The 13,197-nt window shown below is 53.8% G+C and overlaps 1 protein-coding gene across 15 annotated transcripts in view; it reads left to right on the top strand.

Moving 5' to 3' along the window:
* The first annotated feature begins 301 nt into the window (after positions 1 to 301).
* Positions 302 to 13,197, top strand: part of FARP2 (FERM, ARH/RhoGEF and pleckstrin domain protein 2) — a 98,437-nt gene continuing 85,541 nt past the window's right edge. For 12 of the 15 annotated variants that reach the window (XR_015154388.1, XR_015154384.1, XR_015154387.1 and 9 more), the window contains exon 1: positions 302 to 370. The gene's annotated coding sequence lies outside the window, so the exon portion shown is untranslated. Of the gene's footprint in view, positions 371 to 440; positions 587 to 1,854; positions 2,050 to 13,197 lie in introns of those variants that run through there. The other 3 variants (XM_086374325.1, XM_086374308.1, XM_086374301.1) reach the window with 2 other exon arrangements.

The following is a 13,197-nucleotide window of genomic DNA, read 5'->3' as shown; positions in this document are numbered from 1 at the left end:
CCCCCCGAGCCGACGCCCCGCCCCTCCCCGAGCCGTAACCACGCCCCGAGCACTGATCTGACGCCCCGCCCACAACCGCCCGCGGCCCTGCGAGCCGAGCTGGCCGAATTACATCCGACTCTGCGCGTGCCTTCTCGCCCTACAAATCCACCAATCAGAGTTCTGTGCCGCGCTTCCAGGCTACGGCCGCGGAGCCCCCGCCCCAGGGGCCGTCAGACCAATCGGCGGCGCATCCGCGGGGCGAGGGCGGGACCCTGGGGGGGCGGGGAAGGGGCGCGGGGCGCGGGGGCGGCCCGCGGGCAGTAGGGAGCGGGCGGAGCCGGCGCGGACTCGGAGGCCGCTGCGGGCGACAGCTCGGGCTGGGCAGCCGGTGAGGGTGCGGGGCCGCGCGGCAGCGGGCGAGCGGGGGCCAGGCTACGCCTCGGGGGCGGGCGGCGGAGGCCGCGGGCCGAAGCCCGAGGCAGGGCGGGCGCCTCCGGAGAGTGAGCGGCCAGAGGAGTCGGCTCCCGGCCTGGGAAGGCCTTCAGGCGGCGGGCCGCGTGTGAGGAGGGCGCTGTATGGGGAGCCTGCCCGCTGGGGGCCCTGGGTGCGCGTGAGGACCCCGCGTGGGATCCCGGGTGGGCGTGAGGGCTCCGCGTAGGGGCCCCGGGATGGGCAGGGAGGGCCCCGCGTGAGGCCTGGGCAGAACCGCAAGTGGAAGCTTGGGCGGCTTGTGGCCATACGCTTTTTGGCCTTTCTTTAAATGATCTTGAGGCTGGTATTAGGTGTTAATGCTTTTACTCCGGGAAACCTGGAAGGGCTCCTCAGGCAATGAGAGCCTTCCAAAGGCCGCCCTGATAGCTGGGACCCGGCCATGCCCAGTGATCGCTCAGGCCGGGGTCCACACCCACCCTGGTGGCCACGGCCTCCGGAGGCCTTCCACATGCTGGTCGGTCGTAATTGCCGTGAAAACAGAAATTCCCAGGAGGGCACTGAAGGAAACAGCCTGAGCCCATAGTGAAAGGAAAGATTTACATCTCGGGCTGGCTTTTCCCTGCGCCTTTGCTGTTTCTGTGCGGGAGCTTTGGGCCGAGCACTCTGGAGAGCTTGATGGCCGTCAGGGGCACAGCGCCAGAGGGCTGGTGGTGTGGAGGGGCGGCGGCGCACCTGGCAGCTGGGCAGGCCTGGAGTGGCCTTGGCCTGCAGGCAAATCTAATGCTCATCTGTATGGGCTGCTCTTTGACAGTTCTGTGAGCTCCTTACACCACGGGACTTAACTCTCTGAGGGTTAGGGAGCGCTTCACACCTGGTGTTCGTATTTTGTTTTGTTGTTGTTCAGCCTCTAAGACTAAGTCATGTCTCTTTGCAACCCCATGGACCGTGGCACACCAGGCTCCTCTGTCCTCCACTGTCTCCTGGAGTTTGCTCAAACTTATGTCCATTGAACTGTTGTCATCCAACCGTCTCTTCCTCTCGCGCCCTTCTCCTCTCCCTCAATCTTTCCAATGAATCGGTTCTTCGCATCAGGTGGCCAAAGTATTGGAGCTTCAGCATCAGTCCTTCCAATGAATATTCAGGGTTGATTTCCTTTAGGGTTGACTGGTTTGATCTCCTTTCAGCCTAAGGGGCTCTCAAGAATCTTCTCCAGCACCACAGTTTGAAGCATCAATTCTTCAGGGCTCAGCCTTCTTTATGGTCCATCTCTCACATCCATACATGACTACTGGAAAAACCATAGCTTTGATTTTGCAGACCTTTGTCAGCAAAGTGATGTCTCTGCTTTTTAATATGCTGTCTAGGTTTGTCATAGCTTTCTTTCTAAGGAGTAAGCGTCATAATTTCATGACTGCAGTCAAGTTGTCTCAAAATCTGCAGAGATGACGTGGCCAGGCCCTGGCCCCAGTAGGAAGCAGAGTGGGTGGCCGGTGCTGGATCACGCCCGGACCCGCTTCCTGGGGCGGGACTCCTGCTTTGTTGCCGAGCCTCAGTGAGCACTGAGCTATCTGGACCAGAAGCTGCAAGAGCTGCAGAAGTTTGCTGGCTCATTACCTGCTTGGACCTCCCCTCCTGGTAGGCTTCCTGCTTCCATCTATACTAATTCCTTTCCCAAAAGGGGAGTTTATATGATACATTCACGTATCTCTCCTCGAGTTCCTTATCAACAAATGAGGTTGCAGTTTACCTGCCTCATAGACTTGTTGTGAGGATCAGGCGTCAGTAGCTAGATGCCTGGAACCCACTAAGTGCTTAATCAGTGTTAGCCATCATGTTATCTGGTAGAAGAGCAGTCTGAGCACACAGTCCAGAGAAAAGAAGGCAGTATTTAAGCAGAGTTGTCCTGTTTGGGAGAAGGGCGTGTGCCCTGCATTGACAAAGCAAAGATGGAGGCATGGATAGTTCTGTGCATGTGCTTTTAAATCCATCAGGCCCCTCCTCTCCTCTCCAAACACCTTGCCTCTCAGCACAGCAGTGCGTCCTCTGTCCTGAGAAGGTAGCGGATGGCTGTTCCTGCCGCTGTTCCTCTCAGGTCTGTTCCCGCTTTTCCTTCACCCACTCTCTTGTAAGCCCGCCACCTCCCCTTTTGCTCAATGGGTCACAAGTTTCCTGCACGCGGCTCTGCGTTCTGTGCAGGAAGAGCCCTGTAAAGCTGAGTGCGGAGCCGCGGTCGCCCCGTCCCGCTCTCTGAGACCCCGTGTGTGGAGCATCCTTGGGCTGCAGCATATTTGTCAGCTCTAGGCTTCACCTTGGCAACAGGGTGTCAAAGGTGAGGGCTCCACAGAGCTTAAGGATACAGAGGCCAGAATGTGATGGATTTCTGGTGATTCTGTAAATTGGTCTAATCTTTATGGAGAGCAGCTAGCAATAAGTGATAAAAGGTTTTGATTTTGGAATCCCGGTTTTGAAAACAAACTCGGGTACACACCGCGTGTAAGAGTGGTGGAGTACTCCGCAGCCCACAGACGCGCTCCGGCAGTCCCCTTCTCACCCTTCCCGCCCAACAGAATTGGAACCATTGTGATCCCTGGAAATACGTTCAAAAAGACATCTTAACCAAAAAAGCGAAGCAGTTTGTACACAGCAATTACACTGATTTAAAAATATTCGAGGATGTGGACAAGGATCGGAGGAGAAGATGGAGTGATGAAAGTAGTTTTATTTTAGGATCACAGGACTGTTCTCCAGTTTACAGTCGTTTTAAAATCCAAGAGCAGAAAGGCCCGCTGACGCTGCCAGACGCAGTGATGAGCCTGTCTTCACCCATCTCTCCTAGCTGCAGAGTACCAGGTGGTACTCTGCAGCTAGGAGAAATCCCACCCAGGCCTCCGAGGTGGGCTCTGAGGACCCCCACCGCCCGGCCGTGGGCGCCCTCAGGGCCCTGCTGGTGTGCACTGTTCTGCCCAGCCAGCCCTCCATTGCCCAGTGGGCCCAGCTCCACTCTGTGCTGGAGAGCCGCCTGGCAAGGCCAGCCACGGCCCCTCCTCAGTGCTCCCCAAGTGTGGTCCGGGCCACTTCCACAGGCGTCTCCCCTTCTGGCTCATCCCACACTCGGCACGTGGGGTCCCTTAAGCCCAAGAGGGGATGGCACACCCTGAGGTCGGGGGTGGGGAAAGGCTGAGGTCACTAACCTTTCTGAGCCTGGATTCCTTGTTTTGTGTGGCAAGGGTTTTGAGCCAGGGGCGGGCCTGGCGGCCACTCAGGACTCTTGGGGGGTCTGACGCAGACACGCGCCTTTCGCTGAGGCCTCCTCCCTCCCTCTCCACCCACCAGATCCCTAGCGGCTTCTGGCTTCTGGCTTAACTCCTCGCGGCTCTTACCAGCACTTAGGAGACTGGCTCCTGTGTCTTCCCCGCTGTGATGGCGGGGAGGGGGGGGGGGGGGAGGCAGTGTTTCTCTTCTCAGAGGCTCCTGTGCTTTTAGGAACTTGGACTTGCTCTGTTCAGAAGCAAGGTGCTCGCTGAACATTTGGACGAGTCAGGTTTCATTGGGGCAGAGTGGATGGCAGTTTTTATGGGACCTGAGATTTACCCAGTGTGGGGGAGGAGACCTCTTTAAGAAACACAGTGTTAGAAATAAAAATTAACTTGGACTGCAAATATTTATTTAGAATGAGAAAAAGTAAATACGTTACAGAGTTGAGAAAGCTGACCATTAATGTAACAGTCAGAACAATCCAGAAAAATAGTGTATTTGCTAATTGCCTGACACACCTCTGTTTCCCAGCGGCTCAGCGGTAAAGAACCCGCCTGCCACGCAGGAGACCCAGGTTCAATCCCTGGGCCAGGAAGGTCCCCTGGAGAAGGAAATGGCAACCCACTCCAGAAGTTTTGCGTGGAAAATTCCATGAACAGAGGAGCCTGGTGGGCTACAGTCCATGGGGTCACAAAGAATCGGACACAAGTGAGCAAGTTAACAGCAGCGGCAGCAGATAAGAGTTGGGTGTCATCGTCTTGAGCCCTCGACACAGCTCTGTACCACTTTTCATTTGGCCGTGTACTTTTTAATTAGTGTGACAGAGAATAGAATGAGTGCAGCGACTCCTCTAGCATGGTTGATCAGAAACCTTTATTGTTGACTGTTAGGAGATATAAAACGGTTTCACGCTTGCTGTTTCTAGCACAGCTACAGATTGTGTTTTGGAACAGCAGGAGTCCTGATAAATTCTGTTTTGCAGAATTCCATTCAAAAAAGTTGTGAATCTATGGTGTATTTATAAGTATACTGCTGCAGTGTAAATTCTTTTTTCTGACGGCGGGCAGTGCGGTTTTGGCCGCTGAGTGCCGAGCTCTGCTTGCCTTTTCACTTGCCTGGGGATGACTCTCCGGTGTCTGGCCCCCTGCACTGCCAGCCTTGCTCCTTCCCAGGCCCACACACCCCCTGCCCCTGGCGCTGTTGGGGCTGTTGGTGTTGCCACGGGGTCCGGCCTGCACTTGGTTCCCCAGCCCCGGGCCGAAGCACCCTGGGCGGCAGCGACGCTCCCGGAGCCAGGCCTGCGGCATGATGGCTGGTGGTAAGCTTGGTGTGAAAACTGAAACGTGTCCCGTTAAACCTGAACTCAGCATGTCTCCTGCTCCTTGTGCAGGCAGCTGGGTCCTGTCTTGAGCCACATGACCTGGGGAAGGAGAATGCAGGCAGGGTCAGGGTGGAAGGGGCAGCAGGCTCAGTCAATTGCCACTGGAATATGTGTGCGAACTTTCTAGATGGCTTCGCCAAGGGCCCCTCCTTAGGACCTTGGAAGGGGCCATGCCAGCGAGGAGCCCAGAAACAAGGCAGATGGGCGTCAGAGTCACAAGGCCAGACAAGGGCAGGGCATGGTCAGCACCTTGAGGGCGCCTGGGACACAGGCGGTAAGGGTGCTCGGCGCCGCCTCTGCCAGCTGCTGGGCGTGTTTAAGGAGGAAGCAGCTCTGGGTCGTCTTACAAATCACTGGAGTTCTTCTGTCTCCTGCGGCCTTCAGATCCTGGCTGCATTGGTGACAGTTAAGGAGATGCACATTGGGGGAACAAGTCTCACTCTCTGAACAAGAAACCCATTCCAGACACTGTTTAAAAATGATCATTTTTACTTTAACTGAACTGTTTGAGGAGGACACACAGGTAGATTCCCTTCTTTCTCCTTGAAGGTGAGCTGTGCTCCACTGTAGGACCCCCGCTGTCCTCCACCCAGAAGCCAACTGATTTCAGATGTAACACGTGTTCATCCCTGGAGGCAACTCCAAACGACAGACCCTCGGAAGGGAGGAAATAGAAATTAACTGTCTTCCCAAAGAGCACCATGCAGACATGCTCTAGATGCCTGGAGGTTGAGTTCTGTTTCTGGGAAGAGACATAAGCCCCCTCTGCCCCAGCTCGCCCACCACCCTGGCTGCAGGGCTGCACAGCTGCGCGGAGCAGCCGTGAGGAAACGGCAGCCAGCACGGCCACACGAGCAGTGAGGCTCCTGTTCCTCCTCCACCTCCCCCAGCCTCCCCAGACTGCTCCCAGTGCAGCCAGAACCCAGAGATGGGCTCCAGGTGCAAACCAGGAGGGCTGCAGGAGGAGCTGCCCAGTTTGGGTTCCAGAGAAACGGGGAGACAGCCACCGTACCCCCCTCCCTCTCCCTGTCCTCCAGCCAGGCCTGTGGCAGCAGGGCACTCTACTCTCTCCTGCAGCTGGGGAAGCCCCCAGTGAGCAGGGCGTCAGCTGCAGGCTTCTGGCTGGAGAACTGAGGAGTAAGCCAGGGAGCTGTGGACAGGGGGCCGAGGGGGTGATGCCCATGGAGAGGGGGTGACCCTAGTGGAGAGGGGCAGAGGGGGTGATGCCTGTGGAAAGGGGGTGAGCCTAATGGAGGGGGCCCTGAGGGGGTGACCCCTGTGGAGAGGGGGTGAGCCTAGTGGAGGGGGCCCTGAGGGGGTGACCCCTGTGGAGAGGGGGCAAGGGGGTGATGCCCGTGGAGAGGGGATGAGCCTAGTAGAGGGGGGCAAGGGGGTAATGCCTGTGGAGAAGGGGCCTGAGGGGGTGACCCCAGAGTTGCTGATGAATTTGTGGGCCCAGCGCTGAGCTGTGTCTACACGGGGCTGACTCTGCACCGCTTGCCTGCAGGAACTCGGCTAAGGGGGTGCCCACAGCCCGGCGGGTGCCGGGGATGGTGCCCAGGGAGGGTGGAGCCTCTGCAGGTGGGGCTGATGCTGAGGCCTCCACCCGGCCCTGGCAAGGCCAGTGCAGCTAAACAGAGATGACCCGTTCTCGTGGGATTTAAGTGATGCCAGAGGCTCGCAGCACTGTGTTTGGTGTATTGTATTTATTTGTGTTGATACTGGCTCTTCGTTGCTGCTCAGGGTCTCTGGTTTGGGTGAACAGGGGCTGTTGTTCGTCATGGTGTGTGGTTTTCTCGCTGCAGGGGCTTCTCTTGTTGCAGAGCACAGGCTGCAGATGCTCAGGTTTCAGACCTTGCAGCCTGTGGGTCCCGGAGTGTGCAGGCTCAGTAGTAATGGCTCATGGGCTTAATTGCTCTGTGGCATGTAGAATCTTCCTGGACCAGGGATCAAACCCAGGTGCCCTGCACTGGCAGGTGGATTCTTACCCACTGCATCACCAGGTAAGTCCAACACAGTATTTTAACTCCAGGATACAATCCAAAATTACCTGACATGCATCACGTCAGATCAGATCAGTCGCTCAGTCGTGTCCGACTGTTTGTGACCCCATGAATCGCAGCACGCCAGGCCTCCCTGTCCATCACCAACTCCCGGAGTTCACTGAGACTCATATCCATTGAGTCAGTGATGCCATCCAGCCATCTCATCCTCTGTCATCCCCTTCTCCTCTTGCCCCCAATCCCTCCCAGCATCAGAGGCTTTTTCCAATGAGTCAACTCTTCCCATGAGGTGGCCAAAGTACTGGAGCTTCAGTTTTAGCATCATTCCTTCCAAAGAAATCCCAGGGCTGATCTCCTTCAGAATGGACTGGTTGGATCTCCTTGCAGTCCAAGGGACTCTCAAGAGTCTTCCCCAACACCACAGTTCAAAAGCATCAATTCTTCGGCACTCAGCCTTCTTCACAGTCCAACTCTCACATCCATACATGACCACTGGAAAAACCATAGCCTTGACTAGACGAACCTTTTTTGGCAAAGTAATGTCTCTGCTTTTGAATATGCTATCTAGGTTAGTCATAACTTTCCTTCCAAGGAGTAAGCGTCTTTTAATTTCATGGCTGCAATCACCATCTGCAGTGATTTTGGAGCCCAGAAAAATAAAGTCTGACACTGTTTCCACTGTTTCCCTATCTATTTCCAATGAAGTGATGGGACCAGATGCCATGATCTTTGTTTTCTGAATGTTGAGCTTTAAGCCAACTTTTTCACTCTCCACCTTCACTTTCATCAAGATGCTTTTTAGTTCCTCTTCACTTTCTGCCATAAGGGTGGTGTCATCTGCATATCTGAGGTTATTGATATTTCTCCCAGCAATCTTGATTCCAGCTTGTGTTTCTTCCAGTCCAGTGTTTCTCATGATGTACTCTGCATATAAGTCAAATAAACAGGGTGACAATATACAGCCTTGACGAATTTGGAACCAGTCTGTTGTTCCATGTCCAGTTCTAACTGTTGCTTCCTGACCTGCATACAGATTTCTCAAGAGGCAGGTCAGGTGGTCTGGTATTCCCATCTCTTTCAGAATTTTCCACAGTTTATTGTGATCCACACAGTCAAAGGCTTTGGCATAGTCAATAAAGCAGAAATAGATGCTTTTCTGGAACTCTCTTGCTTTTTCCATGATCCAGCAGATGTTGGCAATTTGATCTCTGGTTCCTCTGCTTTTTCTAAAACCAGCTTGAACATCAGGAGGTTCACGGTTCACATTGCTGAAGCCTGGCTTGGAGAATTTTGAGCATTACTTTACTAGTGTGTGAGATGAGTGCAATTGTGCAGTAGTCTGAGCATTCTTTGGCATTGCCTTTCTTTGGGATTGGATTGAAAACTGACCTTTTCCAGTCCTGTGGCCACTGCTGAGTTTTCCAAATGTGCTGGCATATTGAGTGCAGCACTTTCACAGCATCATCTTTCATGATTTGGAATAGCTCAACTGGAATTCTATCTCATCCACTAGCTTTGTTCGTAGTGATGCTTTCTAAGGCCCACTTGACTTCACGTTCCAGGATATCTGGCTCTAGCTCAGTGGTCACACCATCGTGATTATCTGGGCCGTGAAGATCTTTTTTGTACAGTTGTTCTATGTATTCTTGCCATGACATGCATAGAACCAGGGAAATACCAGCTCACAGGAGAGAAGACAGGCTACAGCTCAGATGATGCAGATATTGGAATTACTGGACAAAGACCTTGTGGTCGGCAGAACTTTGTCCCCTCAGGCCATCACCCCCAGTGTTACTTCTGAGAACAGGTTATGTTATGTGGCAAAAGTGCTTTGCAAATGTGAGACCATTGACGAGGTTCCCTAGTTGACCTGAGACATGAGCACTGCAGATTCCAGAAACAGCTGCCCTCGCAGCACTAGCGCCCTGCCAGAGGCGGTTGTTTAGGTAATTTATCCTCCAGCGTGCTTGTTTGAACGGAAGCAAATGCGTGTGTTCATGGTCCTCCTCTTCACCGGAACTCATGTGCCACGCACCCGCTTTGCACCTGGCTTGTATCCACCTTCACATCAGAGAAGCCCATAGAGACCTTCTTCTCATGATAGAAATTTCAGCAGCATCCTGTGCTGTGGACAGAGGGCTGTGCTTGCTACTGAGCCACGTGCTCATTTTCCAGCCAAGGGGGAGGCAACTGGGGAGCAGACCTTTTTTTTTTAATTACATGGACTTTTTTAGAGCAATTTGAAGTTCACAGAAACTCCAGTGGAAGTTCCACAGATTTCTCATATGCCCCCCACTCCAGACAGGCACAGCCTTCTCCATCGTCACTGCCCCGCCCCAGTGGTTCCTCTGTTACAAACCTGAGTTGACACGTCATCACCCAGAGCTTCGGCAGACTCTTGAGCTGAATTGTTCCAACTTTAGAATGGAAATTACACATCACAAGGTGGTTTTGAAGGTTTTTTTTATTAAATGAGAATATATAGGAGCCAAGTTCGTAACACTAGACGTCAGTGGTGGAAATTGTATCCGGCCACCAGAAATAGTTTTAGGAATAAGACTGCAGAACATTTTGTTCAATTAGAGGATGAAGGGAAAGTGAACCGGAGTCCCTCATCAGTCCCTGGATTTTGATTGATTCCCTCCAGGTCTCTGGAGACGGTCCCCCTGAGGAGGTTCCCCTGATCCCTCTGGAGGGGGTCCCCCTGGAATGGTCTCCCTGGAGAGGGTCTCTGGAGAGGTCTCTGGCAGCAGAGGAGCTGCTCTCTGCCCTTTAGAGCCCGCAGGACTGGGAAGCGCTTGCTGTGTGTCTCATCTAGTTTGCATACTCTTGCCTTTTTAATGTTTATTTATAAGCACACAGAGCAAAACAAAGTAATTTCTGTTAGGCTGTAATTTATGTAAAGCAGATTCAGTGCATACATTTTTCCTTTCTTCCCGGGGTCAGGCTAGAGGAAGCAGTCGGGCTGAGGCGAGACTGTTGAACAAGCAACTTCCTGTTCCTGCAGGGGGGGTTGTGTCACTGCTACTCACTCCAGAGTGAGACCAAGGTCGACTGCTGTTTACAACTCAGCGGTTCCAGCTGATTTTCTGAGTTCGTTCCTTCCTGAACTTTCTTAAGCTAAAAGATGAGTAGTCATTAAATAGGAGGTATGTGCGCATTGCCGATGTGTGATAGCAAGCAGAGCTCTCCTGGAGCATCCTCAGGAGGGTGCCCGTGGGCTCGGGTCCTCTCAGGAGAGTCGTCCTCCCCAGATGAGCCTCCAGGTGTGAGGGTGTATTCTGGTCCTCCGTCTCGGCTTCAGCCGGGTGGGTGTCTTCCTTTGACCAGGTGGCAATGACTGGGACAGAAGCTTGCTGCTCAGAAGACATAAACATGCAGAGGCCATGTTTTAGAATTCCTTGATCCAGGAAAAGTGTTTTTCCATTTATCTAACGTGTGTTTTGTTAGGAGAGATAAACAGCGGTTGATTAACAGTGTGCTGTTAAAACTGCATGAATCAAATGCACAGCTGGATGAGCTGAGTGGACAGTGTCCAGTCGGGCCGTGGAGCTGTGCTGGCCACACCTGCAGCCCCTCCGCTGTGCCCACCCCAGGGCAGCCCCCCAAGGGGACCCCAGCCCCGACTCTTCTGGGATAGCCTCCCTACATGTTCTTCTTGCTGTTTCTCACCTGAATGAGTACAGTAGCTTAGTCTTGCTTGATTTGGGTTTTTTGTTGTTTTTTTTTTTTGAGAAGTAGGTGTTTGGACATGACTTTCTTGTAATAAGTCAAAGGGAAGAACCTGAAATTTTTTCCATGCAATGGCACCCCACTCCAGTACTTTTGCCTAGAAAATCCCATGGACAGAGGAGCCTGGTAGGCTGCAGTCCAGGGGGTCGCTAGAGTCGGACACGACTGAGCGACTTCACTTTCACTTTTCACTTTCCTGCATTGGAGGAGGAAATGGCAACCCACTCCAGTGTTCTTGCCTGGAGAATCCCAGGGACGGGAAGCCTGGTGGGCTGCCATCTATGGGGTCACACAGAGTCGGACTCGACTGAAGCGACGCAGCAGCAGCAAACTTTGATATGAACAAATATAAATGAGGATCGTACAATGGAATACACAACAAATATAAATGAGGATCGTACAATGGAACACACAGCAGAAGTGATTCAAACAACACCTTGGTTGTGCCTATTGCTTCAGAGCTGCAGCTTCACTTAAAAGGGAAAGGATCGCTTGGTACCCGCCACTTGTTTCAAAAGGGCCTCTTCTGGCGGTGGGTGAGCGCTGTGAGCCCACCGCGTCTCCCTCTCACCTGTCTGCACACCTGGGCAGCTGGCAAGTGGGCTCATCTCCCTCCACACCCTTGCTTCCGCAGTAGCCTCTCACGTTTGTGAAGCTGGAATGAAAGCGCTCGCATTTATGGTTCTCAGCACCTCATGGATCTCACACTCAGTGATGTGGAAGCAGGTTTCTGCCACGTTGATCGAGCCCGTGGCCTATGCAGTGCCTCGTGTCCTGACGCAGTGCATGTTCTTTGACGTGGCGTTAACCACAGTAAGAATTACTTCTCCCAGGGCCATGCAGCCTGGAGGGCGAGCTCTGAAGACAGCTGGTGACTGCCAGCCTGAACCGCCCTTGCAGCTCAGCTGGGTCCGAACACAGGGTCAGCCGTTGGCTTGTGTCGGAGGCCGGCTGGGAGCTGCGTCCTGCAGGGTGACCAGCTGCCTCGTCGCTCTGCTCGTGCAGTGCACGTCTCACTTTCCCAGCGGTCTTGGCTCATTTTCTGTTTGCTTGTTGATAAACCAGACATGCAAGTCAGTTCTCAGCCAGACGGTTGGGAAGGCCTTAGCTGAGTAGGGCTTAAGCAGGAGGCAGCAGGCCACTGAGAAGCTTTTCGATCTTAATTCAAGACATAAAAAGTTCGTGAGTTAGTTTGTCTTGATAACAAAATTAGCTTGAAAGAAAGAAGGCCAGGGAACTCAGCAGGGAAGTTGGCATGAAACGGAGTGGACCAGGAATCTAGTGAGGTTAATTCTCCAAAATATTTACTGCAAGCTAGTCGAAGACTTTTCGAAGATGATTAAGCAAACTAAAATAATTTTTGTGGCATCTGCATTCTTTCTTGATTAACATCTGGCATTTGTTTTTGTCTTACCATGTTTAACCATTAAGTGTATTGCTTTAAGTTGACTTATACACAAATAGGCATACTTAAAAAGGGAATTTGCCATAAGTAGAAGGTAACTTTATTAATAAGGGTGAATGAAAGCAAGCCTGTATTACTGGATTCCAGCAGACACTTAGCCTATTCTTTCATTGTTAAACACAATGATGAGATGGGCTCTTTTAAACTTAATAGCTTAGAGCTGGAGACCTTTCCCCACACAGCAGGGAGGGTTGGAAGGGTACAGGCACCTCCCGGGGCACCTCTGACCCTCTCAGACCCTCAGCGTCATCGGTGAGGAGGGCTCGGGGGACGGAGATGACAATGAGGTTATTGCGGGGGTGGGGCAGGGCAGTGTAGGCAACAGCAGAGGCGGGGGCTCCCCACGGCATGTGCCACGCTGCCGTCTGGGGCAGGGGCTCCCCGTGCATATGCCACGCTGCCGTCCGGGGCGGGGGCTCCCTGTGCATATGCCACACTGCCATCTGGGGCAGGGGCTCCCCGTGCATATGCCACGCTGCCGTCTGGGGCAGGGGCTCCCCACGGCATGTGCCACGCTGCTGTCTGGCGCCGGGTCTAGAGTCTCCTCCGAACCCCCAGTGACGCCTCTGCAGCCTGGAGATGCAGCTGAGAGACCAGGGCTTGCAGGGCCGGCAAAGGCAGCCCCAGCATCTCCATCCACCTTCCTTGCACTGTCCCCTCCGTGTCGGCGGGGTGGGGACCCATGACCCAAGTCGTGTGCACCCACCTACCTTTGCTAGAAGGCCCTGGGCCGTGCACACAGCGTGTGGGCAGCACCTGAACCTCTGGGCCGGGGGCGGGAGGAGGTGGCTGGGAAGGAGAGGCAGGTGGCTGTGGGCCGCCCCACCCCAGGGGGCCCCTTTGGATGGCCTGCGGGTCAGCTGGCACTGCCCGGCCTGCACACCCAGGAGACATTGGTCCCAGGGCTGCCGCTGGCTGGCGTCTGTGCTGCACCTGCCTGTGTATGA

Source organism: Bos grunniens, chromosome 3, assembly GCF_055505025.1.
Source record: "Bos grunniens cultivar Pamir isolate PY7600 chromosome 3, Bosgru_T2T1.0, whole genome shotgun sequence".
In the NCBI taxonomy this organism is placed as follows: domain Eukaryota; kingdom Metazoa; phylum Chordata; class Mammalia; order Artiodactyla; family Bovidae; genus Bos; species Bos grunniens.
Note: the sequence above shows the minus strand (reverse complement) of the source record. Positions and strands in the feature narration are given on the sequence as shown.